Below are 21,029 nucleotides of genomic sequence, written 5' to 3'. Positions count from 1 at the left end.
TTGGACTTTCCAACCAAGTGGACCTGCCCACACACACCCACACACGACTGGACTGGAATAAGCCGCCGGACTATGGCGGGAGTCCGCCAGACTTTTGAAATGAACGAACTTGCCCACACGGAGAAAAGTCCAGTTCATTTTGAATGTGGCTCCAGGTAGACGGAACTAGCGAAGAAGGTCAACGTCACCGCCTCCATCGGCGAGATTGACACCTCTCTAGCCCCGACACCTGGTATGGACTTAAAGGGGATCCTCTACACTAAAAAAACGGCGTGGGGGTCCCCCCAAAGTCCATAGCAGACCCTAGTCCGCCGGATAATCCGATCGTGTGTACGCGGCATAAGATTGCCCTGTATTTGGCTCCATCCATCTTACCATCAACTCTGACCGGCTTCCCTGTCCCTGCTGAAGAAAAGCATCCCCACAACATGATGCTGCCACCACCATGTTTCACGCTGGGGGTGGTGGGGTGGTGGGTTCAGGATGATGTGCAGTGTTATTTTCCGCCACACATAGCATTTTGCTTTTATTCCATAAAGTTAAATTTTGGTCTCATCTGACCAGAGCACCTTCTTCCACAAGTTTGCTGGCTTCTCGCAAACTTCAAACAGGATTTCTTATGGCTTCCTTTCAACAATGGCTTTCTTCTTGCTACTCTTTCATAAAGGCCAGATTTGTGGAGTGCACGACTAATAGTTGTCCTTTGGACAGATTCTCCCAACTGAGCTGTGGTTGTCTGCAGCTACTCCAGAGTTACCATGGGCCTCTTGGCTACTTCTCTGATTAATGCTCTCCTTGCCCGGTCTGTCAGTTTAGGTGGACAGCCATGTCTTGGTATGTTTGCAGTTCTGCCATTTTCAGATGATGGATTGAACAGTACTCCATAAGATGTTCCAAGCTTGGGATATTTTTTATAACCTAACCCTGCTCTAAACTTCTCCACAACTTTATCCCTGACCTGTCTGGTGTGTTCTTTGGCCTTCATGATGCGGTTCATTTACTAAGGTTCCCTAACAAACCTCTGAGGGCTTCACAGCACAGCTGTATTTATATTGAGATTAAATTACACACAGGTGGACTAATTAGTTGATGTCTGAAGGCAATTGGTTCCACTAGATTTTAGTTAGGGGGGTATCAGAGTAAAGGGGGCTGAATACAAATGCACGCCACACTTTAAATTTGGAAAACCATTTATCATTTTGTGAACTTTAGGGGGGGGGGGTGATTTTTCTTGGGGGGGGGGTAATTTGCGCTTGGGATATTTGGGGACAAACATTTGTTCTGAGAGGGGGGATTTCAACAGGGGGTGGGTTTGTACTGGAAGGAGGGGGAATTTATGCTTAGGGGGTAAACATGCAGATTAGTGCTCAGTTTATTTGAAGGGGATTTTTGTAGACACATAATGCTCATGCATTTTGGGGGGCCGCAGGTTGGCATGTTCGCCCTGGGCTCTAAGTGATCTTGTGCCGGCACTGGAAAAGCTGCACGGTAACAGGTCCTCACTGTCTGCTTCCCACACTGGACTTCCCACATGAGGTCAGCTCTCCTGCATTTCTGCTGTTCACAAGAGGAAGTCACACACCTGCAAGGGAAACCATGTCACAACTGACCAGAAACCTACAAGCATCAGCCAAAACTTCAAAACACATCAACAAAATATGAAACATGCTTAGAAACATAAAGTAGGCACCTGCCCACAAACCTACTGTATTCCATATACTGTAAATCAAAATCACAGACTCCATCCTGCATAAAGTAAAAAGTTTGCTAAAGAAAAAAATAATTTCCAGCTCTATACTGCACTATGGCTTTAGTTCTCTAACCTGCCCATATCTTTTGTTTCTACTGTTTTGCCACCAGTGTCCAACGATGCCATACATACACAGATATACAGCAACCATTTTTATTTTACCAACCTGTGAAGATATAACTTTCTTCTTTGCATCCCTGAACATTTACACAATAATGTAGCTCTTTGGTGGTGATGCTATGGTCCTCAATTTCTATTGTTACAGGGACATTTGTGTCCAGGGCTGCAACACATTTTGTTCAGTGCCTGAACATGGAGCATTTTGGCCTATGTACACCTACTTCCTAGTGTACCCCAAATATGCCATGCATATTGAGTTCAGGGCACTAAGCAGAGCTCAGCAACGATATATCTTCATATAATTAGTAAAGAGCTGCGCAAACTGTTGGCACTATATAAATCCTGTATAATAATAATAATAAATGGCCAGTATTGAGTGTAGCTAGCAGTTTTCTAAGCCTCATCCCTAATAATTTCATAACCAAACCCTGGAATCACCCAAATGTGCAGCCTAACCAATACATGTTATACTACTAAAATTCACAGCAATTAATTACATTATTCTGTACCATAGCAATTAAAATAGATTTAAAGGGAAAATGTTCATTTTCATTTTTGGATATAGTAAGGGGGGGTTATAACCCCTGTCGGGTTTTTTTGCCATCCGTGTTCCATTGGGGAGATTTCCCTATATTTCCTGTCCCATAGCCGAAACAGAAAGTGAAATCTCTCCAGAATTACAAAATCCCTACTTGTCACCAGTATCACTAAAACTAGTCTTCCCATTTGAAGATTTCTCCTCAATCGCTGTTCTTTGGACAACTCAAAATTTGGGATTTTCTTTTACTTTCGATAATAAAGGTGAATATGACGTATAAAGTAGCATAAATGATCCAAGGTCTTGTATATTTGACATATAAAGTGTTGGAAAGAACAACAGCATGGTTGTTAATAAACTGACAATACTGTATGCATTATACCTATCTATACCAGTAGGTGGCACTGCAGTGGTCTAATGTGTATTTTATGATAAAGAATTTAGAGCAAGTACCTTCATTCTAAGTGTGTGTAGTTGTATGCTCTTTGTTTCTGTTGCATGTTTCTAATGCTGTAAGACATTGTTTTGATATTCCTCTATGAAAATACAGTTATTCTCTGCAAACAAAAAGCTTCCAGCGCATAATTTCAATACTCAGCTTACAGGTTATGGGCCAAGGCACCTAGGCATTGTAGAGGATACTACAAGCCCAGGTACTGGAAAGAATTCTACAGTGAATCAGTGAGTACTGTATACAATCTGCTGAAACATGGCAATTAGTTCAGATGTGAAGTTTGCAATTGCAAAGCTGAACAATGCCAGTTGCGAGCTGTGGAAGTTTAAACTAAAAATGCTTCTCAGCAAAGATGACTTGTGGCAAGTGCTGAATACAGACAGACCCACAAACAGAGAGACAGAGGACTGAGATAGGAAGGAGAGACAGGTAAAAGCAAACATAAGCTTACTAGTGGAAGATGACCACCTTGTCCATATAAGAACAGAGAAAATGGCCAAAGGTATGTGGACTTCATCACAAAAACTGCATGAGTGTTCAAGTCTAAACAGCAAGCTGTTTTTGCTATGAAAGCCGTATAAGATGAGACTAGAAGATGGCCAGCATATGTGTGACCACGTGAAAGCTATTCTAGCTAGATATGTGCGGTTCATTTCGTTCTGAATTGAAATTCAGAAAAAAAATTATTTTTGTGAAATTTGTAAGTATCCGAATTTCCGAATTACACTAGTACCGAATTTAAATGAATCCGAAATAACGAAAAAAAATTTGGACGAAATTTTAATTTAAATAGTCTTTGAATCATTTGAGTACTTTTCAAATTTGATTTGTTTTCGAATTCCAATGGTTTTTGAATTTCCAGAGAGAATAAAATAGAATAGCAAATAAAGGAATGGAATAGAAAAAAAAGAATATAACAGAAAAGAATATAACAGAAAATAAAAGAATATAATATAATAGCGTAAAACAGAACAAAATAGAATATAAGATAAAAGAACTGAATAGACTAGAATATAATAGAAACAAATAGAATAGAATAATATAGAAAGAATATAAGCATCTACTGAAATTCTAATTTCAAATAGAATACATTTGAATTAGAATACATAAGAAATGAATAGAATAGAAAAACAAGAATAGAATAGACTATAATAGTATAGAAAAGAAAAGCATTTAAATTGAATAGAATAAAAAAGTATATAACCATTTCCCAAAATTCAAATAAAATCAATTTGAATTTGAATAGAATATAAAAGATTTAAATTGAATAGAAAATAACAGAATATTATAGAAAAAAAGCAATATTATTGAAAAGAATAGAAAGCATATAACCAAAATTCAAATTTCGAATAGAATAAATTGGAATAGAAAAGAATAGAATAGAAAATAATAGAATAAACAAATAGAAAAAAAAATTAAAAAACTATAGAATAGAATAGAAAGAATATTACCATTTCCCAACATACAAATAGAATCAATTTGAATTTGAAAGAATAGATAGATGTTTATATTCATTCTATTCTACTTTTCTTCTATACTATTGTGTTATTTACTATTCTATTCTACTCTATTCTTTTCTATTCTATTCAAATTTGAATTGATTCTATTTGAATTTTGAAAAATGGTTATATTATTTCTATTCTATTCTATTGTTTTTTTGTAATTCTATTCTTTTCTATTTGAATTTAAGATGATGGTTATAATCTTTCTATTTAATTATGTTTTTTTCTATTCTATTCTATTTTTTCAATTCTATTCATTTATTTTCTATTCTATTTTATTCTCTTTGGAGAGTCAAAAACTATTCGAAATTGATTCGAAAACTTTTCGAATCGATCAGAATTTGAATTCGAAAATTTGAACCGATTTGAATACAAATAAACAAAATGAATTCCGAAAATGAATGAAACGGATTAAACAAATTATTTTTTTGTTCTGCACATGTCTAGATCGTAGAGCAGGTGCGCACCATCGGAGAGGACATCAAAGATAACCAAATTGTTGCCCTGATCCTCTGCAGCTTTTCAGAGACATATACTGCTCTCATTAAAGCTTTAGAAACCAGACTCGAGCAGGAGCTAACACTGGAATATGTCAAAGGGAAATGAATCAATGAATATGACAGAAGGAAAGAAAATATGCACCGTCATGACAATGCTCTTAAGCTGTAAAAAAGCACGAAGCACAAAAAAGAAAGCAGGGCCTGTTTTTTGCTGTAAAAGGTCACTTAAAAAAGTTTTGGTGCTGGTGCATAGACTAGCATAGACAATCCACATGACTAGCAACGTTTTCCTAGCAAATGGGAAAAGCATCACTGCTGAAGGTAAAGGCCAGGGCTTCCTGAACTGCATTACACCACAAGGAGGTGAGCACAGTATCCTTGTAAAGAAAGTGCTGTATGTTCCAGAACTAGAAGGCAGCCTTCTATAAGTGAAAAGTCTTACAAACAATGGTCTCACAGTTAAGTTCTAGGGTGATGAATGCATAAATCACAACAACGAGCAATTCATCACAAAAAGGAAAACTGGATGATCACCTATACCAGGGGTGTCAAAACTTTTTTCAAAGAGGGCCAGATTTGATGCAGTGAACATGCATGAGGGCCAACCATTTTGCCTGACATTCTTTGAACCATTAAAATTCGGTCTAAAGCCCCACACACACATCAGTTTTTCTTTCGGATTTACCAAAACCATATAATATGAGATCAAACCTTAGGGGTTTCAGTGTGTATGCAATCAGGCAGGCCCTTGCACTACATGGTTTAAACCTGAAGGAAAAAATCAGCAGAAAATCTGATAGTGTGTATGGGGCATAAGTGTGTTGGTTTGAGCACTAATACACTGCCCAACAAGAATTATATTGCCTTTGTGGCTGGATGTGAGTAAAGAGATGAGCTTGGGCGTGTTATTTGGATATACCGTAATTATTGGCATATAACACGCACCTTCACTTTAAGGGCCGGTTCACACTGCGAGGCGAGGCGACACGGCTCGCCTCGCCTCGCTCCCGCAAGTCGCCCCCATTCAGTACTATGGAACCGTTCTGAGAGGAGCGACTCGAGTCGCTCCGACTCAGAAAAAAGGTTCCTGTACTACTTCGGGGCGACTTCGGGGGCGACTTGCATTGACTTCTATGCAGAAGTCCTCTGCAAGTCGCCGCTGAGCTCCCCGCAAGTCGCGGCGAGGTAAGTCGGAGACGCCTCGCCGCGCATCACTGTGTGAACCGGCCCTAAGAGGGATGTTTCGGGAAAAAAATTTCAATTTTAAATAAAGAACTGTGAAGAAAAAAAGGGCTAGTGCCCATCATGGCAGCCTCACACGTGCCATGAATGCAGCACCCCCATTTCCATCAGTGCAGCACCCCCATTACCATTAATGCAGCACCCCCATTGCCATGAATGCAGCACCCCCATTGCCAGGAATGCAGCACCCACCATTGCCAGGAATGCAGCACCCACCAAGGCCAGGAATGCAGCACCCACCATTGCCAGGAATGCAGACTCACCATTGACATCAGTGCAGCCTGACTGATACCCATACATCTGCAGCCTTGGAGGGGACAGGAAGGGGGGCGGTTTGAGCGCCAAAAGATTATATACAGAAAAAACTTCTGTTTGCTCAGTGGCCTCTTTCATACAAAGTCCCATCTCCTATGATGGACAGAACAGTCATCCAATGGCAGCGCAGGAGATGGCACTTCCTATTACAGAGGCTGCTGTGTAAACCGGAATTTATCCTGTGTGTACGGCACTTGTCCCGCCTCCTCCCTGTCCCCTCCAAGGCAACCAGCATATATATCTTTTGTGGCCCCAGCGCTGGGAGGTCGTTGGGGTCACAAAAGATATATATGTCCAAATAACCGGAATGGGGGCCGTGATTGGCCCGGGGACATGCCTGACCTATACAGTCTCATCACTACAGACCAGCAAGCAAATATAGTCTCTAATGACATACACAACAAATGTATTCACTTATGGCACAGGCGGCTGGGGCACAGAAGTCCAGAAGCTATACAGGACATTATAAAGAGGCTTATCAGAAGATTTGACAATAGTATTTTGCAAAGTGCTCATGAAATGCAAGTGCTGTATTGAAGCAAAAGCCACACGTGCTCCCTTCCACAGGCTTCTCAAAGAAAAACTACCCACTCCCTGCTGCTTGTACACAGTGAAGTATGCGGTCCAATGAAAACTCCCACGTCAGGCAGGAACAGATATCTATTGACTTTTATTGAGGATTATTCCAGGTACACAACTACTTATCTGATGAAACACAAGAATGAAACACGAAGGCGAAGATGGAAGTTTTTCAACCAATCTCAAAACAATTCCATATGCAAGATGCAAAAGAGGGGAAAACTGCTATGGAACCAGGCTATCAAAAGAGCAATGTAGCAGAAAACCTTCCACCCAACAATGACATGTTTCCTATAGCAATCGGAAAGCTGCTATATGTTGCCTCTGTGACAATACCAGACAATACTTTCAATACTCAGCTAAAATAAAGAGGGTGAATCTCGCTAAACAGGGGCATAGACTGCAATAACATCCTGGCAAGTGTTCTAATCCATCTCTATTCCATCCAAAATAAATGAAAACTGTTTTGCACTTACTTATACTTAATAAATATCAAAATAGTAAATAATACACAGAATCTTGAATTCCTAAACCATAAATTCAATTAAAACTCTCCTACTATTCCAAATCTCCCATACATGCAATATAAAAAAGCATCTAATAGTTTTTGTAATAAATATCTACTGTGAGATCGGTGAAATTTGATTGTAGAGCTGGGGTCTTCAAACTATGGCCCATGGGCCACAACCAACACTTAACCTACGAGGTTTTACCTGGCCCTCAGGAACTTGTTCTGTATATGCATCATTTGTTTCCATGGTGCAAATGGGCCAACTGCCAGCACCATAATAACCAATCATGCTGAGTGGCCAGGACACATGCCATCATTCCTTGCTATGGTGCTCATGTGTAGCACAACCACACCATGGAAACACATGATACAGATCCAGGAAGGTGTCAGTGGGGGGAACCTTAGCATTCCAAACATGACCTGTTCCACCTCCCGCCTCCATCCATACCTGCTCTGCCTCCTGCCCTGTGCCATGCTGCTGCTGTGGTAAGGACCTCTGATGTGAAGTTATTTCTTGTAGTGTGTTCATGCAAAGCTTTCTTTTTTATTTTGGCCCTCTAGGATTTTGTAAAATATACAATATATATATATATATATATATATATATATATATATATATATATATATATATATATATATATATATACATATATATATCATATACAATGTGGCTCTCATACTGAAAAGTTTGGGGACCCCTGCTCTAGAGGATCTAATTCCATCTACAGCGATAATAATAAACAATATAAGAAACTGCAATGAATGACAATATACATTAATAAAGTACAAACTTGCCATTCTAGTGATACAATTAAAGGCCACCAATACACATCATAGCAAAAATGTTCAATAAATGATATAAAATGAATACTACAAAATCTTGTATAAAGTGCTCGGTGCTTCAAAGTCCTCAAAAAAGGTGCTGAAGTGCTTTAAGTAAACAAGCCATGCAAAGTGCCACACTTCCCTCTCGTATCCCCACTCACCAGATAAAATGGACCCTCAGCTTTTCATTCTGGGGGTCAGACTTGCTTAATATCTGGGGTTAGGAAATCCCAGGTGTCAATGGCATTTTTAATAGGTATCCAGAATGCTGCTGTAATAAGCAGCCAAAAATGATCACCAAGCTCAATAAAAAAGAGGAGCGCTCATAGTGAAGTACTATAAAAACATTTTAATTGCGCCATAAAAAAGAAGGCAGGGTGTGCCCCCCAAATATCTTGTTTGTCTATTGTACGGATTCTGACCAAATCCTGTTGGGTGGAGCACCCCACTCCCTCAGTAAGTACCTCTCATTAGTGATCACCTGTGTCATGGTAGAGACCTCATGTTCTCCCATATAGAGGAGTATAGCTCCCATGGTTCAGAGAAGCAGGATCTCCAAGTCTATGGATAGTGTAGGACCCACTAATTATGGGGTACTTTATCGCAGTAAGTGGGCTTAAGCACAGTATAGCAATATGGTGTGACCAAATCCCCATATTTTTTGATAATGTTTTTTGAAAATGTCTAGATGTTTTTAAAAAGCATTGCTGGAGGTAAATGGAGGAGGTAAAAAAAAACACACTTATATAATCGCTGTAAACAATAGGCATAAAGACAAAAGGGAGGCTTTTCCGGGTTCGCTACAACCGGGCGTGCCTTCCCCCGGAGGGCGGATGTGACGTCTAAAAATTGTGTCAATGTGTTTCGCCCCTCCTGCAGGGTGTCATCAAGGATAATTGCTTAACAGTGTGAGATAAATGTAGTATGGTAATAGACAGCCATTACTTAGAACTACTATGAGATGGGTAGGGTCATAAAAGAGCATGCAAAAGCATTTAAAGTGGTTGTAAACCCTTACAAACCACTTTGACCTACAGGTAAGCCTAGATTAAGGCTTACCTGTAGGTCCAAGAAATATCTCCTAAACCTATATGGTTTAGGAAATATTTACAAAAAGACAGCCACCGCTGCGGCGCGCATGTGCACTGGGCAGGCCGCAGATCACGGCGATATGCCGCTTGTGTCGGCTCCCATGCGTGGGAGTGATGTCATCACGGCTCCGGCGAATCCCAGCACCAGAGCAGCGAGACCCGGAAGTCACTCCGGGATACATGGCAGTTCTCAGGTAAGTTATTCATAATGAGCTAGTATGCTATGCATACTAGCTCATTATGCCTTTGCCTTGCAGGTTGCATTTTTTTTTTAAATAGCCTTTACTTCCTCCTTAAAGTGTGTAATAACAGTAGTAGGGATGAGCTGAACACCCCCCCCCCCCCCCCCACCGGTTCAGTTTGCGGCAGAACATGTGAACAGACCGAAAGTTGGTGCAAACATTCAAACAGCGTTAAAGTCTATGGGACCCAAATGTGAAAAATTAAAGGTGCGAATTTTAAAGGTTAATATGATAGTTATTGTCCTAAAAAGTGTTTGGGCACCCGGATACTGCCCCAGGGGACATGTATCAATGCAAATTTTTTTTTTAAAACGGCTGTTTTTTCAGGAGCAGTGATTTTAATAATGCTTAACCACTAGAGATCCGCGCTATAGCCAAATGGCGGCTACAGCGCGGACCTCCTTTGCCGGGACGACGTCTATTGACGTCGTCCCGTGCACGAGCGGCCTCTGTGATCGGCAAGTCTATGAGACTCGCCTGATCACGGATCCGAGCAAGGGGTCGATCCCGACCCCTTACCACGTGATCAGCTGTCAGCCAATGACAGCTGATCATGTGATACAACGGAGCCGGTAACTGGCGGCCGTGATCAGGACATCAGTACCAGTGCCCACCTGCCCACTGCCAGTGCCACCTCAGAATAAATAAGTGCCCCCCGTCAGTGCCACCCAGCAGTGCCCATAGTGTCACCCAGCAGTGCCCGCAGTGCCACACATCAATGCCCACAGTGCCACACATCAGTGCCCACAGTGCCACCCATCAGTGCCCACAATCTGCCTCAACAATGGTGTTGCACCCTAGTGCCACATATCCGTGCCCATCAGTGTCATCTACAAGTGCCCATCAGTGCCGCCCATCAGTGCCCAGCAGTGCCACCTATCAGAGCCACCTATCAGTGCCACCTATCAGTGCCCATCAGTCCCATCTATCAGTGGTACCTATCAGTGCCCCTTAGTGCCACCCATCCGTGCCACCCTTCCATGCCATCTTATCTGTGCCCATCAGTGCCGCCTTATCTGTGCCCATCAGTACTGCCTTATCTGTGCCTATAGGTGCCACCTTATCTGTGCCTATTAGTGCCGCCTTAACTATGCCTATCAGTGCCCACCAGTGCAGCCTATCAGTGCTCACCAGTGCAGCCTATCAGTGCCGCCTCATCAGCGCACTTCAATGAAGGAGAAAAATGACCTGTTTGCAAAATTTTATAACAAACTAGTAAACATGATTTTTTTTTGCAGGTTTTTTTGTTTGTTTAGCAAAAAATAAAACTCCCAGCTGTAATTAAATAGCACCAAAAGAAAGCTCTATTTGTGGGAAAAAAATGATAAAAATTTAATTTGTGTACAATGTTGTATGCCCACGCAATTGTCATTCAAAGTGCATCAGCGCTGAAAGCTGAAAATTGGTCTGGGCAGGAGGGGGGTTTAAGTGCCCAGTAAGCAAGTGGTTAAAGTGAAATAATAAAAGTAAAATATTCCTTTAAATATCGTATGCCTATAAAGTGGTGCATGTTTCCTGTGTTTAGAACAGTCCCTGCACACAATTATATTTCTAAAGGAATAAAAGTATTTTAAAACTGCTTGCGGCCGTAATGTAATGTCGGGTCCTGGCAATATGGATGAAAATTATTGAGAAAAATGGCATGGGTACCCCCCTCCAGCCCATTACCAGGCCCTTTGGGTCTTGTATAGATATTAACGGGAACCCTGCACCCAAATTAAAAAAAGAAAAGGCACGGGGACCCCAGGCCCTATATACTCTGTACAACAGTATACAGGCGGTCCAAATAAGACAAAGAATGTAGGTTTGTTCTTAAGCTGAATCTGTTTGTAATTTGGAACAGGTACATTTTGTAAGTGTAGCTCCAGCCAAAAAAACGATTTTTAAGCTTTTTGGATAACATAGGGAAGGGTTATCACCCCTGTAACATTCCATGTTGTGCAAGTCCTGGCCAGTGATCCAACCTGAAGACCCAGTAACCCAGTGGATTTTCGGTTGGAAAGGTCTCCAAGTCTGATCTTGCCCCTAGGTACTCCTGCACCATGTAAATCAGATGCTGGCTATGGTTGCTGAACCCGGTCAGACCTTGGGGCTGTGGACTAAAGAATTGTCTGAACGCATCGGTCAGATGGCCACCTTCTCCACCGCTCCTTCTGTGACTGACCAAAGCCTCAGCCACACGTTGTCCAGGAGTCCAGGAAATTGTAACCTCCCAGGCTCTGGAAACGCATTGCACAATCCTTTCTGCAAGGCCTCCCAAAGATGTTTCATCCTCTGCTCCCTCTGCGAAGGCTGGATAAGTTCCGCAACCTTACCCTTGTAATGTGGATCAAGAAGGGTTGCCAGCCAGCAATGATCCCTCTCCTTGATACTACGAATCTGAGGGTCCTTTCGCAGGCTTTGCAGGACCAGGAAGGCCATGCAGTGAAGGTTTGCTGAGGCATTTGATCCGGAGTCCTCTGGGTCACTAAGGATGACATGATCCACAGCCACCTCCTCCCAGCCACGTACAAGGCCATGGGTTTCTGGGGACTGAAAATTATCCATTGAAGACTGCTGCTGATGCTGAGTGCTAGGCTCCACCTCCATGCTGACACAATCCTCATCCTCCTCCTCTTCCTGTGTGATTGGCAGGCCCACAGGAATACTGTCTGGATAAAGGGGGCCTTGAGAGGTAAGGAAGTCCCCTTCTTCCTCCCTCTGTTCTGCCCCCAAGTGCCCTGTCCATTATTCCATGAAGCATCTGCTCTAACAGGAAGACAAGAGGCACAGTGTCACTCATGCATGCACTGTCACTGCTCACCATCCTCATGGACTCCTAAAATGGTGACAGGACAGTGCATGCATCGTTGATTAGTAGCAACTGGCATGGCGAAAAAAAGCCAAGCTTCCTGACCCTGTCCTGGTGCCATACTCACACAGGTACTCATTGACGACCCTCTGCTGTGTGTGCGGCTGCTGCAGCATTGCCAACGTTGAGTTCCACCTGGTAGGCATGTCACAAATGAGGCAGTTCTTGGGCAGGTTGCATTCCTTTTAAAGGTCAACCGCCGGGCACTGGCATTATATCACTGGCGGAAATGCCCACAGATCCTTTAAGCCCGGGTGCCTGCACAAGAACCAATGCACCACCAAATTAAGGATGTGAGCCAAACAGGGAACATGGATCGAGTGTCCCTGTCAGAGGGCAGAGAGGAGGTTGGTGCCATTGTCGCAAACCACCATTCCTGGCTGAAGCTGGTGTGGTGTCAACCACCTCTGAGTCTGCCCCTGCAGAGCTGACAGAATCTCTGACCCAGAGTGGCTCCTGTCCCCTAAGCAGACCAACTCAAGCACCGCATGGCATCTTTTTGCCTGAGTGCTTGCATAGCCCCTTGAACATCTAAAGAGCACCAATGACTCGGAGGACAAATCTGCAGAGGAAGAAGAAGAGGAGGGGGTGGAGGAGAGAGGTGTGGCAGAATCACCACTACTAGCATTTTGAAGGCATGGTGGCAGAACAAGCTCCAACAATACTGCACCCTGTAATGCATCCTTCCCAGCTGCCAGTAGAGTACCCAGTGCTCCGTGAAAGAAAGGTAACATCCCTGTCCATATCTGCTGGACCATGAGTCAGTGGTAATATGTACCTTACCGTTCACCACCCTGTCCAACGAGGCCAAGACATTGCCTTCCACATGCTGGTAGAGACCCTTCCATGAAAAGAAATGGCGTTTGGGAACCTGCCACTGAGGTACCGCACATTCCACAAATTCGCAAAAGGGGGCAGAGTCTACCAGCTGAAAAGGCAGCAGTTGGAGTGCTAGAAATTTAGCCAAGCTAGCATTCAGTGAGCATGTGGATGGCTGGGACCGAATTTCTTTAGACGGTTTAGCAACTGGGGTAGGGAAATTTGCCTGCTACAATTGGATGTTGGTGAAGCTATAGCAGATTGCCCACAAGTACTTGGCACATGTAATTCTACACCTTCATTCCTCTTAGTACAGGTTTCTGAGAGGACTAAAGGTATAGTGGGGTTGGAGATCCCAGCTGATGAGGAGCAAGGGGAGGCCCACCTTGTTCTTTGGTGTGGGTCTTTTAAGTACTGTTGCCAATGGACTGCATGGGAGGTCTGCGGTGTGATGCAGTCAGGTGCCTGCCTCGTTGGAGATGTGGCTCCTCCTCCTCTCTTCTATCAGGCACCCACATAGAGTCAGTGACCTCATCATCCCCTCCCTGCTCGTCACTGGAGCAAAGCTGACAGTATGCTGCAGCTGGGGGAACATGATTGCCAGTTTCTTGTCCTTCTTGGGCACCCCCTCTCTCTGGGCTCACATTACTGCCTTCCTCAACCTGGGTACCATCATTGGAGCCTTCAAAATGCTGTGCATCTTCCTGCAGCATGTACCCGACACTGGTCGAACAGTTCAGGGGACTCCTCTGTACATGATGGTGGGGCTAGAGAAGGAGTGACTGATGACATTGAGCAGTTGGAATAGGCTGCTTTGGCAGCTGCATGGCAGCTTCATGGGAAGGCAATCTACTCTGAGCCTGGGTGACAGAGGATGAGGATGGCTTAGTTATCCACTCTACCAACTCTTCTGCATTTTGTGGATCAACACGGCCAGCTGCCGAAAAAAAGGACAAGCGTTCCCCATGGCCACGTGCTGAGGATGCACCGTGTCCATGACCAGCACTGTTGGCTGTAGACACAGAGCCTGATTGCCCTCTTTTAGTGGCCTGTGAGCGTCTGCCTCTCCTTGGTGGCCTTCCAGACATGCTGCAAAATTGTATTAGCAAAACAACGCCTGAAGTTTACTAGAAAAAGTACACAAGGAATGGCCGTCACATATAGGCTTGGCTAGACTAGAATGAAGTAGATATATATATGTAGGAGACTGTATATATATTTTATGCACTGCAGATCACTGAATCACCTGCCTGCCTGAAAGTATATTTGAAAATGTACACCAGGAATGGTCTGCAGTCAGATATAGGCTTGGCTATATATGTGTGTGTAGGAGACTGTATATATATATATTTTTTGCCATCAATAAACATATTTATTTTTAAGGTTGCTTGCAAAATATAGTTAACACCAAGGTTGGTCTTTATTGGAAAAAAAACCGATATACAGGACTGGCAATCACAAACACTACTCATTACAATTCAACAACTCATTATGTGCAGTCTCTGAGGCGTAAAGTGCACCCTATGCATAAATTTGGTTTGAATTAATTTATCCCTAGAGGAGATCACCAGTCAGAAGCCCCTGTCAAAACATTCCTCCCAAGTTTCCCTGTCCAGAGTTGGGATGTCCGTCCTCCACTTATCCCACAGTACATCTATCCTTGGCGACTCCTTACTGAGCAATGTCAGGTATAATGCAGAGAGGGGCTTGTCTAGGGATTCCTGAGCTAGCAACTCTTCAAGTACATCAGTCCTGAGGTCAGGCGGCTCTGGGAACTGTGCATGGAAGGTGTGCCTCAGCTGATAGTACCTAAAGAGCATCCCCGCTCGCATAACATGCCTGCCTGCAAGCTCCCAAAACTGAGTAAGGGCCCCATCGGAAACAATATCCCTCAACAGCTTAATGCCGTATCTGGCCCAGAGCTGTGGATCAGGGATTGTCCTAAAATGGGGGAGGCATGGATTCCCCCATAATCGACAGTAAGGGGACCACTGATTGGGGACCAGGAAGCGCCTTCTACCCATCTGCCAGATCTGTATAGTCACCCTAGTGGGACTTAGCAGGGAAGGATGTGATGAAAATCCACGATATATCAAATTGCTCAATTCCGTGAGGGAACCCACGACGGCCGCCTCCAGGAAGACCGCCGCATTCGCCCTGGACTGCTCGAGCCAGCACCTGACCATAACTAGCATGGCCGCCTAATAATAAACCAGCATATTAGGCAGAGTCAAGCCACCACAGCCAACCGGCGAATGAAGAGTAGTTCTGGCCATCTAAGGGGCAGAGCCCCGCCACAGAAAAGAGCCAATGCAGTCATCTAATTCCCTAAAGAAAGTCCGGGCCAACTTCACAGGACAGTTCCTAAAAATGTAGGTGAACTTGGGTAGGTAAATCATTTTTAGAATATTAATGCACCCTAATAAATTGAGGGGGAGATTAACCCATCTGGAGCAGTGGTCTTTTAACTGCGCTACTATGGGATGAAGATTCAAGTGCTGAAACGACGGGGGGTCTCGCAAAATCTTTATCCCTAGATATGTAAATTCTTACACCCACTTCAGTGCCGATTGGGATGCAGAATCTTTGGCCTGTGCATCTAAGGGAAAAAGAGTAGATTTGGACCAATTAAAAACTCTTCAAAAGCCTCCAGGGCATCCTGAAGTGAAGACTTCGCATCGTGCAAATTTAATAGGGTATCATCCGCATATAAGGAGATTTTCTCCTCCAGAGGGCCCACCCAGAGTCCCACAATGTGGTTGGACTCTCTGACCAGAGCTGCAGGGGCTCTAAGGCCAAAGCAAATAAGCTGGGTGAGAGCGGACAGCCCTGTCGGGTCCCCCTCTGAGGGAGAAAAGCATCCGAAAGGGAGTCATTCACCCTGATCCTTGCCCCCGGGGTCCGATACAGTAGACTCAGCCAGTGGAGGAACCTAGGTCCCAAACCAAAATTACGGAGCACCGCCCACAGGTCCCTCCACTCAACAGAATCAAAAGCCTTCTCTGCATCGAGAGAGGCTATGACTCTTGTTCCCCCGTTAGTATGGTCAGTAGTCAGGTTCAAAAATAGCCGGCGGATATTGATATAAGTGCCCTTGCTCAGCATAAAACCGGTCTTCTATTACTCTGTGGAGCCTAAGGGCTAGAATTTTCACCAGCAGTTTGGAATCCGCATTAATCAGAGAAATAGGCCAGTAGGAGGCACAATCCTCTGGGTCCTTAACGGGCTTGGGCACCAACATCACGATCACATCCAATAACGACTCCGGCAGGGAGTTCAACTCGTAAAACTGTTTTAGTAGCATTGTAAATCTAGGGTCCAAATAATCCTGGTATACAGGATAAAATTCAATGGGTATGCCCTCTGGCCCCGGGGCCTTTCCCGTTTGTATAGAACCTAAAGCCTCTTGTACCTCCTTCAGGGAGATATCCTTATCCAACTCTGCACTCTTTTCCGCCTCTAAGGTGGGGAGCGTAATCCGGTCCAAATACTGGTGCAATTGGGAGTCATCATAGTTCGCCCTGGAGGAGTACAAGGTCTGGTAAAATTCAAGGAACCTTGCCCCTATCTCTGCAGAAGCCATTAAGAGTCTACCCTCCTGGTCCCTCAGCCTGGCTATGTGAGTCATACTATGCTGTCCTTTGGCTAACCAGGCCAATAACCTACTGTTCTTATCATCGAACTCGAACACCCATTGGGCACTATTTAGCATGGATTTTTTGGTGAGTTCCACCCTGATCAATGATAAATCCCACAAGGTATCCTGCCAGGCAACATATTGAGTCCAATTAGGGTACCTCAGAGACTGTCTAGAATTCCTTTTCCTTGCAGCTATATGGGTCATATATTCACCTCTAAGCCAAGATTTAAAAGTGTCCCATACCACCAGAGGACTAGCAGACTCCTCGTTATTTAGCCAAAAATTGCACATCGTCTCAGGTAGCTCCCCCTGAATTTCAGGGTCCATAATACAGTATTTGGATAGGCGCCATGTCCTCTCCCCCTCCACATGAGAGAGTCGAATACTAACAGACACCGGAGCATGATCAAAGATGCCTCGCGAAAGGATCTCGGCAGAGACCACGTACCAAAGCAGGGGAGGCACAGGCCAGGTCAATGCGGGACATGCTCAGGTGTGTGGCAGATAGGCACGTAAACTCTCTATCGGAGGGGTGAACGTGGCGCCACAGATCAGTCATATTAAAAATGGAGGCCCAGCGGGAGAGATTATACTGCTGAGGACCAGAGGCCTGCATTCTGTCCAGGTCCCTATTCGGCACCATGTTAAAATCTCCTCCGAACATTTTCAACATTGTACATCGTGACTTTTTGCATCAACACATGTAGTACAAACCAACAACTGTGGGCAGCAACGGCCATCCTGAGCAGGCTAAAGGTATAGGCAGGGTATGATGATCCTACTATGGCGGTAGAGCCTCTAGCCGGGCAGAAGTGTCTTTAGGGTTGGTAAAGAAACGGACCGACTCACCATCAATCACCCAAAGCTTGGCAGGGAACATGATGCTGTATTTGATTCCTTTCCTTCGCAGGCCGGCTTTAACTGCATCAAAAGATGTCGCTGAGTCTCAATGGTGTAGTCTGGGAATAACAGGAGTGTAACATTCTTGTAGGGTAACTCTCCCGCAGCCCGAAAAGCCCTGAGCAGCTCATCCCGGTCCCGGAAATTCAACAGCCGGAGGATGAAAGTACAAGGGGGAGCTCCCTCTGGCCCCGGCCGTGGCGGCACCCAGTGAGCTCTCTCCACCGCGAAGTACGTGGAAAGCTGAGCTGCCGGAAGCAGAAAGCGCAGCAGATCCTTTGTAAACAGGGTTGGGGAACGTCCTTCGGCCCCTTCCGGGAGGCCGACGATCCGGAGGTTATTCCTCGCTCCGGTTTTCTGCATCTTCGGCACGGTACTCAAGAGCCTTTACTTTTGTTTTTAGTGTACGAATAGAAGCAGCATGGTCTGTTGCTGTATCCTCCACTGCTCCTACACGCCTCTCAGCCTCAGATGCCCTGGTCCAGATTAGGGATGAGCCGAACACCCCCCTGTTCGGTTCGCACCAGAACCTGCGAACAGACCTAAACTTCGTGTGAACTTTAGAACCCTATTAAAGTCTATGGGACTCGAACGTTCACAATCTAAAGTGCTCATTTTAAAGGGTAATATGCAGGTTACTGTCCTAAAAAGTGTTTGGGGACCTGGGTCCTGCCCCAGGGGACATGGATCAATGCAAAAAGAAGTTTTAAAAACTGCAGTTTTTTCAGGAGCAGTGATTTTAATAATGATTAAAGTGAAACAATAAAAGTGTAATATTCCTTTAAATTTCGTAGCTGGGGGGTATCTATAGTATGCCTGTAAAGGGGCGCATGTTTCTGGGGCTTAAAACTGTCCCTGCACAAAGTGTCATTTGTGCAGGAAAAAAAGTCTTTTAAAATCACTTGCGGCTAAATTGTCGGCTCCCCGTAATACAGAGAACACTCAATGAGTGTTCTCTGTATTAGCCGACAATTCATTCATTCATTCAAAAAAAAAAAAAAAAAAGCGTGGGGGTTCCCCTAAATTCAATTACCAGACCCTTCAGGTCTGACATGGATATTAAGGGGAACCCCGTGTCAAATTTTAAAAAAAAATGACGTGGGGGTCCCCCTAAATATCCATACCAGACCCTTCAGGTCTGATATGGATATTAAGGGGAACCCCGCATCAAATTAAAAAAAAAAAATTGACGTGGGGGTCCCCCTAAAAATCCATATCAGACCCTTTATCCGAGCACGCAACCTGGCAGGCCGCAGGAAAAGAGGGGGGGACGAGAGAGCGGCCCCCCCTCCCTCCTGAACCGTACCAGGCCACATACCCTCAACATTGGGAGGATGCTTTGGGGGTCTGTGACCCCTCAAAGCACCTAGTCCCCATGTTGATGAGGACAAGGGCCTCATCCTCACAACCCTGGCCGGTGGTTGTGAGGGTCTGCGGGCGGGGGGCTTATCAGAATCTGGAAGCCCCCTTTAACAAGGGGACCCCCAGATCCCGGCCCCCCTGTTTGAAATGGTAAGGGGGTACAAAAGTACCCCTACCATTTCACAAAGAAAGTGTCAAAATGGTTAAATAAGACAAACACACTTTTGAAAAATTCCTTTATTAAAAATGAAAAAAATAAAAAAAAGATTCCAGCGGTGCTAATCCACTCTTGCTATCCAGCGACGGATCTCCGGGGTCCAGCGATGGATGATCATATCCAGCGACGGGGGATCTCTCAGTCCAGCGCTGTCTATACATCCTTCTTCTGTCTCCACTCCGGAGACACTGCAGAGAGCCCAGCGCTGACGTTTCTTATATTAGGAGGGCGGGGCCACCCGTCACCCGACCCCGCCCCTCTGACGCTGGAGAGGGAAGCCAGGGGTTCCCCAGTGACGTGTGGGTGACCCCGCCCCCTCTGATGTAAAGCAGGTTTCCGTTACATCAGAGGGGGCGGGGTCACCCACACGTCACTGGGGAACCCCTGGCAGAAGAAGGATGTATGGACAGCGCAGGACTGAGAGATCCCCCGTCGCTGGATATGATCATCCATCGCTGGACCCCGGAGATCCGTCGCTGGATAGCAAGAGTGGATTAGCACCGCTGGAATCTTTTTTTTTTTTTTTCATTTTTAATAAAAAAAAAATAATACATTTTAATAAATTTATTTAACCATTTTGACACTTTCTTTGTGAAATGGTAGGGGTACTTTTGTACCCCCTTACCATTTCAAACAGGGGGGCCGGGATCTGGGGGTCCCCTTGTTAAAGGGGGCTTCCAGATTCTGATAAGCCCCCCGCCCGCAGACCCTCACAACCACCGGCCAGGGTTGTGAGGATGAGGCCCTTGTCCTCATCAACATGGGGACAAGGTGCTTTGAGGGGTCACAGACCCCCAAAGCATCCTCCCAATGTTGAGGGTATGTGGCCTGGTACGGTTCAGGAGGGAGGGGGGGCGCTCTCTCGTCCCCCCCTCTTTTCCTGCGGCCTGCCAGGTTGCGTGCTCGGATAAAGGGTCTGATATGGATTTTTAGGGGGACCCCCGCGTCAATTTTTTTTTAAATTTGACACGGGGTTCCCCTTAATATCCATGTCAGACCTGAAGGGCCTGGTAATTGAATTTAGGGGAACCCCCACGCTTTTTTTTAAAAATTTTTAATCAATGAATGAATGAATTGTCGGCTAATACAGAGAACACTCATTGAGTGTTCTCTGTATTACGGAGACCCGACAATTTAGCCGCAAGTGATTTTAAAAGACTTTTTTTCCTGCACAAATGACACTTTGTGCAGGGACAGTTCTAAGCAGCAGAAACATGCGCCCCTTCACGGGCATACTATAGATACCCCCCAGCTACGAAATTTAAAGGAATATTACACTTTTATTGTTTCACTTTAATCATTATTAAAATCACTGCTCCTGAAAAAACGGTAGTTTTTAAAACTTTTTTTTGCATTGATCCATGTCCCCTGGGGCAGGACCCTGGTCCCCAAACACTTTTTAGGACAGTAACCTGCATATTACCCTTTAAAATGAGCACTTTAGATTTCTCCCATAGACTTGTATAGGGTGTTTTCGAATTTGCTGCGAACAGCCCAAATTGTTCACTGTTCGCTGAACAGGCGAACAGGCAATGTTTGAGTCGAACATGAGTTCGACTCGAACTCGAAGC

The sequence above is a fragment of the Lithobates pipiens genome, unplaced genomic scaffold (assembly GCF_037356315.1).
Source record: "Lithobates pipiens isolate NorthernLeopardFrog02 unplaced genomic scaffold, aLitPip1_a1.2 Scaffold_16, whole genome shotgun sequence".
Lineage (NCBI taxonomy): Eukaryota > Metazoa > Chordata > Amphibia > Anura > Ranidae > Lithobates > Lithobates pipiens.
Note: the sequence above shows the minus strand (reverse complement) of the source record.